A 14,209-nucleotide genomic window follows, 5' to 3' on the forward strand; every position below is an offset into this window, starting at 1 on the left:
ACATTACCTAGTACTTCATGAGTTGAATTTATAATTAGTTTATGAAAGAATGCTCATTAAATCCTTGGGTCACTTTACTCTAATACTTGGAATAAAATTTTGTTAAGTCCAACTTCAAAAGAAGAAAAAAGAGAAACAGATTTTCTTTGAAGTCAGATTTCTTTTTGCCATCATGCTGAAGAAGAAAACGATGCTTTCACAGTCGCTTCAGGAAAGACAGTAAGTTGTATAGTCATCTGACAGCTTGGGAATGACCCTAAAACTATACAACCTACTACCTCACCCCAAAGGACAGTTTATCTGTTGCACACATCTTTCAGCACACAGTTGATCTTTGACCTGAGGAAACAAAAAAACAGCAGAAAACATTGTCATCTGATAAGAATTGTATAATCAAATCCAAGAAACATAATAGTTGTTTATTTTTATTTGTAATAAGATGCAACATTAAGTGAAAAAAACCTAGTATTTTAATGTAAATATTATATTTTTATTTAAATCAATCTAAACCTGAGATCTGAGCCTCCAGAAATTGATGTCAAAAAATAAAATAAACTATGCAGCCAGATGTTCTCTTTTACAGCTCTTCACACGTTAAATGTTACCATTCAAATAATGTCGCTACAATACTTCCTGTGTGTCAGTAGGAGTTAGCAGGTCACCACCACCGCCAGCGACATCAGCTCTGTGCAGTCTGTCAGCATGCCTCCTCTTGGGTTTCTTCATCTTGAAGCTGACAAATGAGAAGAGAGAGTGAGCAGTAGCCGTGTGTCCAAAGGTCAGACTTTCCCTTCATGTCAGACACATGAGTGGGTAAATCTGCATGCTCACACATGTCATGACTGATGGGCGTAGAGAGTAATACCTGAGCCTGTGTCAGGGTTTGTGTGTCAACGCTTGCATGTGCATGCACATGAACACTAGGAGAGTAATAGTCATCTGTCTGTATAATTAATGAAGATCCTGTTTGGCCGTGTGTTTACCTGCTAGTTCAAACTTCTCCGTGATTAAAAACACTAAAAATAAAATCAACAGTGCAAAAGAAGAAAAACAATTTGTGAGGCTTCATTTGTAACAGATTGTTTTATACTCCCGGTGATCTTGGTGCAAATGAACACCATTTGTATGTCTGTGTGTGTTTGGACGAAAGGTCATGCAGCCAGGTTGTGGTGGTTTGGGGGAGTTTCCTGAGTGAGACAGAGGAGGTTGTGGCTTCGCTGTGGTTTCCTCTCGAGCTGTAGAGCAACGGGGGATTGAGGTGGGATCGGACCCATAAAAGAGAGTCACTGCATTAATTCCTCTAATGCACATGCACACGTCTGCATCAGTTTGTGGCTGTTTTATTGCAGGTCGGTTATCCCATAAATTAACACAAATCTCTATATGAACTACTTGATGTCCAAGTCTGAGAGGTAAGCCTAACTGCTAACTATTTCGGGGTGCATTCACACCTGCTTGGTTCTTTTCAATCTTCATCTTTTTATCAGAAATTTCCCCTTGCATGGGGAAAAGTGAATTGTGATCAACAAAGCAAAATTTGTTCACTTACAAACGCAAATTTAATGAAGATATATTGTAGAAAATTATTACCATAGTTTCTGACCTTGAGGAAATATATTTGAAAGTCATTACCAACTCCAAAAATACAAATAAATAAATACAACCCTAATATATTGTTTTAGGCCCCTTATTTCTGAAAACGTGATTTTCAATGAGCCAGTTAGATTGTAAAGTTACATCACCATACAAAGTTCAGATGGTGCCGCATTCACTGTACTTCAGAACTGGGAACTACGTTCAGTCTTGTCTCTTGCTTTGCTGCAGGCCTCAGATCTCATAATCAATTATGAAGTTCACTTAACGGACAAAATAAATTAGCTCATTATGCTCTATCTGTAATTTTTGTTAACATTTTATATTTGGAAAAAGAAATCTTACAATCATTAATTTTACAAACTGGAAGTTAGATTATATGGTTTCCAATAAGAAAATCTCCATAACAGTTGTTACAAAGCCAATTTCACTGAAACACTGTAAATATTAGCAATAGCTCTTAATGCTAGCTGCACAAAATGTGCACAAAACACAGAGGAATGGAGCAATAAGGAAGTTTCAGGTTCCTATAATGATCTAAGTGTAAATAAATGGAAGAAAAATGAGCTGCTGCAGTGTCTCTCTGTTATTTGGCCTAAGCGCATCACAAATATTGCATTCAAACCTAAGTACACTGTGTCATGAGGTAAGAGGAGGCATGAAACATATTAAAGGCCCACTTTAAGTAAATTACTCAGTCTAGTGAAATTTCAACTACCTCTCAAATGCAAAGACAGCAACTTCAATCTCATTGCTGGAGCATGCGCCATTAAAAAGATATTGAAACAGCAATTTTATAGCACACTAAAAAAACAATGAAGTACACTACGTGCCACAATGTACTAAATTAAAAACTATTACTTATACCAATATGTTACTATACAATAACACTACAGAAGACTCAAAAGGCTGCTTTTGATTTCCTTTTACTGATCTAAAACTGCTTTAAATAAAGCTACATCTCCCTAAGTTATTTTAAAAGCCTGTATTTGAAGACCATGATTAGGCAGAGCTATTGTGCATTTAAAAGCTCTTATTATTTTTTTGACAAAATTCTATACTAAAGTTAAATATATTATAAACTACAAAGACGTGCATTCTTTGTGGTCATAAACTTTCTAATAATTTCCGTCCAATATTTTGGATTCAGGGTGACATTAGGAGGTTATGGTTATGACCAAAAAAAAAAAAGCAAAAAGCAAATGTAAAGCAAAAATAATTGCTCTGACTTTGAACTTAACAGCTGAAAAGGAAGCTATTGAGTTGTCACTTTGATTCCAATATCACTCCTGTAAAGAAATAAATACTTGATGAAATAAGAATTCATGACCCTGAATCAAACTCATGGTTGCACTAGCGTGAGACTCTGCTGATAATTTCATCATCCAAAGTGACTCATCGTCACTTGGACAAAAATCTGATGCTAGTGTTGTGCTAAGCTGAAAGCTTGAGCTTCAGCCATTCGGTAAACTGATCCGATCACTACGCTGCAGTTTACGAAAACCACCAACAGGTGTCATGTCTCTCCAAGTATGCAAAAAAAAAGTGTGGAGAGCCGCAGGCTGCCGTGACAAAGAGGCCATTGTGCAATTCTGGGGTGCCAGCCGGTGTGTCCTCGTGTACAGTTTCCCTCTAATCTTCATTTGACCTTTAGGATGATAGCTTTCCTTTCTCTTTTATTCCTGACTTTTTTTTTTTTTTTTTAGGAGATTGCCTGCAAACTACAGTACAGACTTCCTTCCCTCTTCAGATGACATGACACACACAAGGTGCCTGAGCCGGTTATGATAAGACACATCACTCACCATAGCCGCGGTTGTTCCCCAGGAGCAACTTTGTTAGATAAACTAATAATAAACTGGAAATTATATTTTGTGCCTGCAGGAAGCTTCAAAGAGGGAACCGAAAGTAAATTTCCTCCTCAGAAGTCTGGAAAGACCTTTGACTTTTTCATAATGTGTTAGCATACAAAAACACACACACTTGCCACACAAACACACTTTGAAAATGACAAAAATATATAAAAACTTTTAAATAACAATTCATCAGAATTGAAAAAAAAATGTAAGTACTAAGCTAAATTTTAAAAAAATCATGTCCGACCACAAAAAAGTGATTTCAACATGTTGAGATTCTTAATAAAAATGCAAAACAGACGTAAATGCACAGCCTGCTTAAAAACAAAGTGTCCATGTAGCATACAGGTCATGCAAGTCATACAGGTCAAGCTAAATGTCTTATTAAGGCTGGTTTTCCATATGTTCCAGTGATCATGGCTCAGCACACTGCAGCTGAATTTAGACTGGATGAAGTCATATCACCATGCAGTTGCCAGACATACACCGCCTTGCATTCAACTCTCACTCCAGAAAGTCATGTATGACCGCTAAAACATGTTGGTGCAATTATAAATTCAGCTTAGATTTTTTTTTTGTTTGTTTATATTTTTTATCTTAACCATTTGAGAAAACTAAAAATTACTCTTATTAGTGTAGTTTCCTTTCAGTTTCAATAATATAGAAAAATCTATGCTATGTGTGTATTTGATTAAAATATGAACAAGAGCAATTTGAGATTTAGAAAAAAAACACAAAGAAAATCACACTCACCATGAAATGTTGGGATTTTTTACATTTTTTTTGTAATTTTCTTATTCATCAGTGTTAAATTATATCACTACTTATGGGTGTTTCCCATATGCGCACACACATAAGCACACAGTACAGTTCATTTCAGAAAAACACAATCTATTATCAAGCATAATTACAGAAATTGAAAATATTTTAAATGTTTTTATATTCGATAAAAAATTATATATATATATATATATATATATATATATATATATATATATATATATATATATATATATATATATATATATATATATGTATATATATATATATATATATATATATGTGTATATATATATATACAATATATATATATATATATATTGTATATATATATATATATACAATATATATATATATTGTATATATATATTGTGTGTATATATATATATATATATATATATATATATATATATATATATATATATATATATATATACATATATATATACATATATATACACACACACACACACACACACACACACACACTTTTGTAAACAGATTAACCCAACAAATTAAAAAATATATTCTCAATTCAAGTTCATATGAAGCATTTGAAACTAAATCATTTACCGACCACATGCATGTACATACACACACACACACACACACACACACACACACACACACACACACACACCGGACTTTTCCAAACGTTAATAATAAAATTTTGGATTCTTACACAAAAAGCCATTTTTCTTCAATTTTATCTACAAAAAGACACAGAGTAATTACTGATTCCCCTTCTTCTCCCTCATCCTCACACACTCAGTGTAACAAAGCAGCAGCTGACCTCTTACTGAATTTAAAAAAAAAAACACTTGAACACATAGCATACCTCATTCTCCGTCTGCTGTGATATATTACAATTTTAAGTATTTTTTTAAAAGCCAATGTGAAACAAAGATTGTTCTGTCTGACTGCCTTTGAAACTGATGCTTTATTGTTGCTTGATGTGCACTGAATAATAAAGAAACATTTTATGTACGGCTCTGTGATTTCTAAAATGGGCCTTTGTTACATTTATTATGTGTGTCCCTCTGTATCATACTTAAATGCACCTGTGTGTATTTATGGCTGTGTGGCCTTATGCAGTGCATGCACTCAGCACGTGTGTGTGTGTAGTGTGTGTGATTGTGTGCATGTGAAAGCTCAAAGGAGGAGGCTGTGCCCTGCTCTCCCTGGAAGAGGCGTGGGAACCCCATTCATCTTAGAAGCCTGGGTTCATTGTGGGGTACACAGCTTCAAATGTGTCTGGGTGTCTCCCTGTATGTGTGTGTGGAGAGTCCTATGTGTCTTGTGCAATGTGATCCTTTTTGTGTTTTTTTTAACAATATGCAATCGTGAAATGTTTGTTAATCTGCCCTGTAGATTTGATGTTTACTACAAAATCACAATTCTATTTATTCAAAATCCAACTTAGGACTTCGTACATTTTTTTAGGAAAAAAAAAGTGTGCAGCATGAAACCTTATTAAAGAAAAAAAATAATTTATCACTGACTAAAAATTCTTTAAAATTCTGATATCTGACGTGATTTGTTGTTGCCATCTTAGAAAGACGGAATATTCTTTGCAGGACTGCAATAGTTTGAGGAAATACTCTGCAAAATGTTCTTCATTAATGATTTATACAGACAGAAAACATGAAAATGTCAGAAAGAAAGATGTAAAGCAGAAAAAAAAAACCATTTCTATTTGTCTCTGTGAAGCACGAATTGTAAACGGCAAGCGCCTGCATATACGTATTTGTACTTCACTGTTTATTCAAAATATCAACTCAACAGAGCTCCACGGATAACATATGAGATAGATAAAAGGGAAATGTGGGGGACCCTAACCCTGAAACAATTACATCCTAGATCTGTTTCTAATGCAGTTTTTACTGCAGTTTGAAAGGTTTCCAACAGTGATGCTTCCCTTGTCCAAATATTGTTCATTTACCTCATAATTTCACCCAACTGAGGGCCTCAGAAGAAGGTTTTGATGGGCTAAATGTGGGAAGCGACATCAGGACTTTTTGTGAGGGTGACAGTGATGGAGGAGCTGGTGCCAGGCCCTGTAGTGTGAGAGCAGCGAATGAATAGGCCCCGTCAAACGTAGGATGTAGGTGGGATGACTAGAGCTATCTATGATGACTCACACTGCCTCCACTCCTACCTTTTGGTCATGATTGACTCTGATGTGTTGAGGTGTTTAATATGAAGCTATATCTACAGCCAATTTCGGCAAAAATGCAAGCTATTTAATTAGCAACTGTTAGAAAAACCGATTTCCGGGATATAATTAAAAGACGTCATGCTGGATGGCATTGATGAGGGGTGTGGCACCATTTAGTTTTTAATTATGAAGAAAATATGTTCTAATAAAGGCTAAATTAGAGCTGATTTTCTTTATCTGGAATGTAGCAGGTCTGCTACATATGCTAACGAGAACTTGGTCTGTCACAGTACATTATTAAAGCGTATACTGCTATATACACCTCTGAAATAATGTGATCGTGTTGTTTCAAATTAAACTGTGTTAAGTATAAAATTTAATTAAAAAGGAAATGATCAACAGCTGAAAACCTTGTTACATATTTTTTTGCGTGGAAGAAAAATAATTCAAAAGAAAACAAAAAATTTATTATTTAAATCTGGCGCGTATTTAAGATCTTAATAAACAACACATCCTGAAGGCCTATTCTGGTTTTATTAAAACTATATGGAGCCACGTGTCAGCGCAGACCCATTTCCAAATGCCTAACCTTCTATTATGAATAATAAACCTTGCATATATGCAACGAAATGAAGTTTTAACGACAAACCTCACTACGAGATGGATGGCTAATAGTTTTCTGAAAGCTGACTAGAAGAGAAAAGTAAAAAAAAAAAAAAAAAAAAAAAAAAAAAAAAGGCAGAAGATAGTCTAAGAGAGAAAACAGCCTTGTTGTAGGGCTGGGCCTTGTATTAGCAGGCCTTGTCTGGCCCTCATCCCAACATTGCAGAACTAGTCCATGTCCGCTCCCTCCATAACGGTTTTTCACAACCACGAAAGGTCGATCCGGAGAGCAAAACTCAAGGTAGGAATTCTCCAGAAAAAAGATGACCATGGTTCCGTCAAAATATCAAAAGCCAAACTACATTTGCCCTGGTTTGCCTATCTTTAGTTAATCCTCCTCTCAATGGATAGTCATGCACCCCTGAAGTAAACAACGGCGAGGCATAATGTTCAACATGGAGATCAGGTCAAACGAAGCAGTTCCCAGCATTCTTTTTGTTAAAGAAGACCTCTGAATATGTGCATGCTTCACACAGAAGTACGCATACACACACACTTACCTCCACACCCACACGCACTATTAGACTTACCCACTGAGACTTTGAAGGAACTGGAAGACACCGCAGCAATCAGCAATCTGGGAAAAAGCATCAGAATCTTCACCATTCATTGTGCCAGACCGATCAGCAGCTGCACACAGTATGCCCACATATCCTTCCTGTAAAGAAGGGCATAGACGGAGCTCGGCTTCAGTCACACAGCTCTGCACTCCCTGCAAGGAGTAGGCGGGCACACCAACGAAAGACCCATTCAGAGTCCCAGAAAGTATCAGCCTCCCTGTCTGCCTCAGTACCTTTTCTGTACGTCTGTCTACCCCTCTGTTTGGGATTTACCCTGACAATCTGGCCACTTTGCTCCAAACCAGTCTCTATGCTTCAAGTAACCTCTTCTAACCTCAGCTAACTGTTTTCCCATATTCACCAGCCAACCCATCTCGCTCTCCACTGTCCTCTAGTCCCAAGTCTAAGACTGTCAGGACGCGCCACAATGGGGAGGCCATGTGGGTTTCCCATGGAGTCGCGTGTTCCTCCCGTCTGGCAGTTAACAAGGCTTTGAATGAGGAATGTTAGCAAACAGAGCTGAATGTCGGATGAATGCTACGCCAGGCAGCCAGTCAGAACGCAGTTCTGGCCCGGGCATATGAATAATGCAGAAGACTCGGCAGGGAGGAGAGGAGGAATGGCTCCTCCTCCCTCTGCTCCTTCCCAACTCCACCAGCCCCTCCTCTTATCCCCACTCAAAACTCAAATGCCTTCACGGGAGCACGAGAGCCAAGAGATAGAGATGAGGGGGTGGGGGGTCAAGATTTCTGCTGCTGCTCACTCATGCAATTTATTTAAAAAAAAGCCCTCCATAAGGAGCATAGTCGAGTGTTACTTAGTAACACATGTGTTATTACAGATCAGTTCTCGAAACACGCATCCTTGTAACCATCCCTGGGAACGATCTCTCTTTCTCTCGCTCTCTTTTTTTTTTTTTTTTTTTTTTTTTGGCTTTTTGTGTCTTTTGTTAGGAATTGGCACCTGTCCCAGAAAAAGCCCCATCGCTGCTCCACCCTCCTGCTCCCCTTTCACTGGAGACTGCCCATGAGAGGGAGCATGGGGAGGAGAGGGTGGGGCAGAAAACTAAAAGGACAGGTTTACACAGATGGAAGGTAGAAGGGAGACCAGATAAGACACCGGAAAAAACAAGTAAAATGATCTGCTGATGTCGAGACAAATGCTCAGGCAACACAAAACCACCAGCTGCTCCTGGAATATCGCCTTCGCCCTCAGCTGGGGTGAGGACAAGAAAAAGGAAGCATGGCAAGCCATAAAGAAACACGTGCTCGAAAGGTCTTTGCATCTCAGTAGGGAATAAAATAGAACCATTGATTCTTTCAAGTCCGTTTTCTCTGTATTGGCAACCCAAAAGAAGTCAAATCTGACCGAATGTGTGTGAAAACGAGGATTCCCAAAAATGCCTCCACAAATGGTGCAGCAACGTAGACGAGGGAGTAAAGACGAGAGCCACTTGTTGCATGAAACTGAGGAACACATCTTGCCGAGTGAAGTGAGAGCAGGCAGAGGGTTAAAATCCTGGGACTGGGAGTAGTAAAAGATCCCTCCCTCTTTTGGCACAGAGTAACTCAAGGGGAGGGCCAGCCTGTTGAAATAGCAGCAGAGCGTTTTTCCCCTCTTTTTTTTTTTTTTTTTTTTTCAGAACTGCAGCGTCCTAGTCTACCCTCTCGCATGTGGCCGGGATCGAAGGAGAGAAGAGGAGGAGAAGAGCAATGGATTGAAAAAGAAGCGAGAGCAAAAAGGGGAGGGGGGCCAGAGAGGGAGGGGAGAAGAGCTGTGAGTGGAGGAAAAAGAGCTCAGTTGATGATGAAATGGGACGTAAGGGAGTGAGTGTGCAGTACGTGTTTTCATCACTGGCTCTGTACAATGTGCATGCGCAAACAGAAGGGTTGGGAGGGAGCTGAGCTAAATGGTGGTGGTGATGGGGGAGTTGCTTCTCCTGTGGAGGACACATACTCAGAAATTTAAGGATTGTGGGACGACTTAACTTTGAGGCTGAAGGGAAATATTAGTCAGTTTGTGATAACTGTATCTGCCATTTTTCCTTCCTCACAGAAAGTTTCACACAGCAAGGAGGCAACACTTCCCTTAAAAAAGGCCAGGCAGAATATTAGGTATGATGACGACTACAGTTTTGATTATTCCTTCTCCCTCTTCAATCACAGAAACGTTAATGAGCTACACAGACTGATTTGGCAAACAAAGTCAGAGAAGCGCCTGGGTGCGACCGGTCCGCCATGATTGCAACAGTGAACCAAGCTGTAAAATCCGATAATATTTACCGCAGTGCGCCCGCCATGTGCCATTACTAGGCCACCCTCGCCCTGCTGCAAACTGCGGTGGCAGGAGTGCTTCTGCACGCGAGCAAGGAGAGGAGAAATGTCGGGCAGTAGCCAAACGATAAAATGGACTCGGCGGATGACTCTGCTCGTGTCCTGAACCCTCCTCCCTCTACCTTCCCCTTCAGTGTCCAGCCTGTTCTGTCTCCCACCCTTTCTTGTCCTCTCAGTAGCACTGTTATAGCATGCAGTAATAAACGGCTATGCTATGACAAACTCGTGTTCATGTAAACCTGCATGAGGAAGATTTTTTGGTATAAGATATTAATAGTTCTGTATTTCACTCTCTCCTTGTGTCTCACACACACACACACACCTACCAAGCCTTGGATGAGCATGTTGAAGGTTACACTGGTCTGGTTAAGTGTCTGTGGCCAAAGTGGTGTAATGCCCCGTAGCTGCAACAGATTTCCCCGTGGAAAAAAACAACTTCCTCTCTTTTGGATGCAATTCCTCTCCCCTGCAGTCCTCTCTTTCCTAAAGAAACCAGGACTCAGCACCAACATTTTTTTTTCACCCTCTTCTTTCCCTAAAGTAGGAGACATACAAAAGACAGGGGGAAAGGGAAAACTGTTCCACCAAACGACGGATCTCACATCATGGAGCACAGCTAATCAGTCTTGATTTCAATCGGTCTTCACGGCTCAGAGCCTTAGGAAGACACTGAAAAAACTGAAAAGAATGAGAGGTGGAAAACCTTCCACATATTTACTGAACAGATCTTTTTTTTTTTTTTATTCGTGTTTAGACCAGGTAGAAGTAGACGAAGAACAGTGCAAGTCTGAGCAACCAGCAAACTAACATGGTCGCTTGATCTGCTTTTTCTCCACTCTCTCTGTCTTGAAGGCTGAAAGAAAAGGCGTTACGTTGCCGCCTAGATTTCTACCTCAGAGGACAGATTTGAAGAGGAAAATAATGGAAGAGTGCTCTTGTCTAACTCTCAGCTTTCCAGTCGCAGATAAATTTAACTTTCCTGTGTTGTTTGTCCTACGACACCATCCGCGTTTCAAAGAGACAAAGGACAAGTATAAACTTTTGAAAAACAAGTAAAACCAAAACCAGAAAAGTACCAGGGCTAAACAGGAGCCGACTGATCATTTTCATGTGTTTATCAGGAAATAAATGCTCTCTTGTCCCCTGATGAGAAAAATAGGTCGAGCACCATCAGTTTAAATCTTGTGACGTCATATCTCGCCACGTTTTTTAACCAATTGCAATCGCTGAAAAAATAAAACGCCGCCACAACTTCATGCTGAATATAAATCTGACAATAGAGTAAACAAATGCATATTTCAGCTGTAAAATGTACAGTTCCTCAGTTCCTGATCCTCTAAGACACTGTTTCTGCGAGTCAGTTGTTTACCATCCAACATGTGGCAGGAATTCAAAAAACTTGGCAGAGTCTCATACACCGTACGTCGCGGAGAGTTCATTTGAGGATAAGGCTCTGGTTTTGGCTCGGCTGCCAACTTCTGACACTGAAGCCCTCTGCACGGCCTCGCCCTGCAGGAGCGGCCTGCGTAATGCTACCATTGATGCAAATACAATATTAACACCCTCATTTATGACATCTCAATAAGTCTATCACCAAAATTGCTAATCAACTCTTCCTCCAAGTTAGAATCAAGTGCTCTGCCTTGCCACTGATTTAATTCCAGTGTGCAAAAGCATGTTTTATATTAGAGATTAGAAAGACGTGTAGATTATGTGTTTCTTTCAAGTGGAGCACAGAAGAAAAACAAGGCAAAAAGTTTAAACTGAAATAACTTTTTAAATTTGCAAGATTCAGAGAGAATAAAGGGGAAACTAAAAGCAAAACTATGTCACATACTGTGAAACTGTCAATGATGCGCAACTCATGCTGAGCAATGGCAACCAAACAATGAATGTCCCAGAGTATAAAATAATCATATTTCCTGAACTCAAACAGTGGAACTGTGGAGTCATTTTGCTCCCCCTATGCTGTCTTATGTGAGCCATCCCACCAAACTACAGTGACAAACTTCAACGCTCACTCTAAATAAACTACACACAGAAACATACACACACCTCAGAGCAGTGAGGAGAGGAACACGAACAATAGTTTGTTTTAGAAAAAGAAAATGCAGACAGAAATTTAAACATAAATGGCAGTCACAGAGACAATTGTCAAAGTCATTGCATAAAACAGAAATATCTCATTAAATGTGATGAAAAAAGATTTGATAAAAATCAAATTGAATTTTTCTGTGAATTACTCCCACTGTTTAGTTAACAGTGGATGCAATGCCGTAAAATGGACAGACTACTTCAAACAGCAGTAAAGACGAATGTGGCCCTCGCGTTATTGCAATACAAAACAAAAAAAATCTGATTGTATTTGAAGAGTCAAGAGGCTCTCCTGAACAGTAAAATACAAAGATAACCTTTAAGCCTGTAGGTTACAGCTATCCATACATTCACACTCTGGCAAAAACACACACACACTTTTTCCTCTCTTCGGTGATCGGCGGGCTGGCTCCCTCTACAAGGTGGTCTGCTGAGGGGCCCCTCAGAAGCACGTGCCTCAACAACTTCTCTGTTACAACTGTGACCCCTAAGGTCACTCTCTGAAGGGTTCTGAACAAAGGCCATGACCCTGGGGTCAGAAGTGTAGCGCCGGGGGCAGACGTGGGCCCCGTGGCAAAGGGAGCGTGCTGTTTGCTTTGAAAGGTAAGGATCACTAACACAGAGGCCTAATAAGGATTAAGGGGCCATCTCCTTTGGGATGTCACTCTGGGGCCTCATACATCAGTCTCTATTAACCTCTGTGACCTCCAGCAGCCATTACGGGGCTACGGGTCACAGTCGCTCGCGCTGCAAAGCTATAAAACCGAATGTTACGTGTAGCCTGTGACTGGAGAGCCGCTGATTACTTGGACAAATTGTTTGAACAGATAAGCACCTTGTCAACCAGGACTCAAGCCTCCTTTTGAGGAGTGGTGCCTGTTCAGGCAGCTTTCAACTTGTTGCAGAGGTTAACAAATCTCAGTCTTCAAGCAGGGGATACTTTAAGGATTTAAAGAAGTTGCTCACCATAAGGTGAGCTGCTCCAGTGATAAAAACAGAAGCTTAGAAGGTGATACAAAAGAAGTTAAATCTGTCTGAAGGAAAAAAAATCATATAAAAGATAAAGTTTTTTTTTTTTTTTTTTAAATTAATACAGAGAGCCAAAGGAGACTTGGTAAAACGTTGATAGTAGCAGACAAGCAAGAACATTTACAAAATGGAGGAGAGGAGACAAGATGGCGTCCTGAGTGACGCAGCCATTAGAGGCTAAAAAACACCGAAGGCTGAAAAACGTGGCCAAATTCCTTTTTAAAAAAATAAAAAGTGTTGACTGGAGAGCCTCTCAATGTGTAATGTGTATTTATTTTTAAAAATTCCACAACGCAAAGTTATTGAGTCCTCACTCAGCATGACAACGCTATGAAATGATCTCGTCCCTCTGGTACCTGACAGGAAAGCTTGTCATGCACCTTCAAAGTGCAGAAATGCTTTTCTGACATATTTGTTCACTTCGTGTTGAAAATATGCCTAAATGACAAAGGGACCAAAATAGAAATTACAAATATATATGTTAGTTTTTATACAGTTAATAAAATATCTAAGCCCAAGTATTTTATTGCAGGGTTCAAAATCCGAACTTTATTCTTATTAACATACTAAATATACAGTAAATACCATTTGAGAATTAAGATGAATCACATATCTATCTAAATAATAATACAGACATACAACTTTATTTAGACAGAGTTCAAATAAACACCACACTGTGAGTTCCAGCTAGAAATCACTGAAGCAAATTCAGTTAAATAATTCTGTTTAGAAAAATAAAAACTGTACAAATTCTGAAGAAATCAAAGATTTTTTTTTTTTTACAGTAGCATTCCTTATATGAAAAAAGGATGGGTAAAATGAATTTCATTATTTAAATCTAATTTTATATTAAATAATAGTTCGTATTTGTTTTCATGGATAGACTTCTGTAAAAGTACAAACTCCTATCCAATTTTTTTTTTCACATTTCAGCCATAAAATCATAGTAATTTTGGTTTTCCTAAATACTGATAAACAGATTTTTAAAATAAGTCAAACTGATTGTTTTTTTAAGAAAATGGAAAAGTTGAAAACCTGGTGCAACTGTGTACATGCTGAAGCAATTCTTATAATAAATGTTAAAAGTAGAAAATATGGACATGAAAAACGTCAGATAATCGTGAAAGGAGGATTCTGTTTGCA

The sequence above is a fragment of the Telmatherina bonti genome (assembly GCF_933228915.1).
Source record: "Telmatherina bonti genome assembly, chromosome: 23".
Lineage (NCBI taxonomy): Eukaryota > Metazoa > Chordata > Actinopteri > Atheriniformes > Telmatherinidae > Telmatherina > Telmatherina bonti.